Here is a 2500-nt window from a genome sequence, read left to right on the forward strand (position 1 = left end):
GCAGGTGCGATGGAAATCTTTTCTCGTTTTGGTGCGTGCTACATTTTTACGGATAGACCCCGTGAAACGCTAGAAATTGGCGGGGATGTGTCTCTTGTGGCTCACGGGGCTGTTAGGGTGGCACAGAAATCCCTCGGAATGGGAAAACGGGTCATTTTCGTGTTGCCACATTGCATGCGAACGGCATGAAACTTCCAGAGGCATTTGCAGCAGGAATGCATGTGCAGTCAAAAAAGTGAATATTTTTCACGGATAGACCCCGTGAAACGCTAGAAATTGGCGGCGATGTCTCTCTTGTGGCTCACGGGGCTGTTAGGGTGGCACAGAAATCCCTCGGAATGGGAAAACGGGTCATTTTCGTGTCGCCACATTGCATGCGAACCGCATGAAACTTCCAGAGGCATTTGCAGCAGAAATGCATGTGCAGTCAAAAAATTGAATATTTTTCACGGATAGACCCCGTGAAACGCTAGAAATTGGCGGGGATGTGTCTCTTGTGGCTCACGGGGCTGTTAGGGTGGCACAGAAATCCCTCGGAATGGGAAAAAACGGGTCATTTTCGTGTCGCCACATTGCATGCGAACCGCATGAAACTTCCAGAGGCATTTGCAGCAGGAATGCATGTGCACTCAAAAAATGTGATATTTTTCACGGAGAGACCCCGTGAAACGCTAGAAGTGGGCGGGGATGTCTCTCTTGTGGCTCACGGGGCTGTTAGGGTGGCACAGAAATCCCTCGGAATGGGAAAACGGGTCATTTTCGTGTCGCCACATTGCATACGAACCGCATGAAACTTCCAGAGGCATTTGCAGCAGGAATGCATGTGCACTCAAAAAAGTGAATATTTCTCACGGATAGACCCCGTGATACGCTAGAAATTGGCGGGGATGTCTCTCTTGTGGCTCACGGGGCTGTTAGGGTGGCACAGAAATCCCTCGGAATGGGAAAACGGGTCATTTTCGTGTCGCCACATTGCATGCGAACCGCATGCAACTTCCAGAGGCATTTGCAGCAGAAATGCATGTGCAGTCAAAAAAAAATTGATATTTTTCACGGATAGACCCCGTGAAACGCTAGAAATTGGCGGGGATGTGTCTCTTGTGGCTCACGGGGCTGTTCGGGTCGCACAGAAATCCCTGGGAATGGGAAAACGGGTCATTTTCGTGTTGCCACATTGCGTACGAACCGCATGAAACTTCCAGAGGCATTTGCAGCAGGAATGCATGTGCACTCAAAAACTTCTATATGTTTCACGGATAGACCCCGTGAAACGCTAGAAATTGGCGGGGATGTGTCTCTTGTGGCTCACGGGGCTGTTAGGGTGGCACAGAACTCCCTCGGAATGGGAAAAGGGGTCATTTTCGTGTTGCCACATTGCATAGGAACGCCATGAAACTTCCAGAGGCATTTGCAGCAGAAAGGCACGTGCACTCAAAAATTTTAATATTTTTCACGCATAGACCCCGTCAAACGCTAGAAGTTGGCGGGGATGTCTCTCTTGTGGCTCACGGGGCTGTTAGGGTCGCACAGAAATGCCTCGGAATGGGAAAACGGGTCATTTTTGTGTGGCCACATTGCATAGGAACGGCATGAAACTTCCAGAGGCATTTGCAGCAGGAATGCATGTGCACTCAAAAACGTCTATATTTTTCACGGATAGACCCCGTGAAACGCTATAAATTGGCGGGGATGTCTCTCTTGTGGCTCACGGGCGCTGTTAGTTAGGGTCGCACAGAAATCCCTCGGAATGGGAAAAGGGGTCATTTTCGTGTTGCCACATTGCGTACGAACGGCATGAAACTTCCAGAGGCATCTGCAGCAGAAATGCATGTGCACTCAAAAACGTCTATATTTTTCACGGATAGACCCCGTGAAACGCTAGAAATTGGCGGGGATGTGTCTCTTGTGGCTCACGGGGCTGTTAGGGTCGCACAGAAATCCCTCGGAATGGGAAAACGGGTCATTTTCGTGTTGCCACAATTGGCATACGAACGGCATAAAACTTCCAGAGGCATTTGCAGCAGAAATGCATGTGCACTCAAAAACGTGAATATTTTTTCACGGATAGACCCCGTCAAACGCTCGAATTTGGCGGGGATGTTTCTCTTGTGGGTCACGGGGCTGTTCGGCTCGCACAGAACTCCCTTGGTCCACCTGATTCGTGCATACAGGCAGCAACTAAAACTCTGTAAACCTGCTGTGAGGACATCTAAACAGTGGACCAGTGAGGCTGTGGAAGATTTGCGGGCGTGCTTAGACTGTACTGACTGGGATATGTTCACGACTGCTACCAATAGTCTGGATGAACTCACAGAGGCTGTGAGGACTGCTGTATCCCAACACGTACCAGGGTGAACTTTAACAACAACAAGCCCTGGTTCTCAGCAAAGCTCAAAAGGTTGAGGTTGGAGAAGGAGGAAGCGTTTAGGAGTGGGGATAGAGACAGATTCAAGGAGTCGAAGAACAGGTTTAGCAAAGCGGTGAGAGAGGCTAAACGACT

This window comes from Petromyzon marinus, unplaced genomic scaffold (genome assembly GCF_048934315.1).
Source record: "Petromyzon marinus isolate PM22_M1 ecotype Great Lakes invasive population unplaced genomic scaffold, UKy_Petmar_22M1.pri1.0 PM_G_Scaffold_28, whole genome shotgun sequence".
NCBI lineage: Eukaryota > Metazoa > Chordata > Hyperoartia > Petromyzontiformes > Petromyzontidae > Petromyzon > Petromyzon marinus.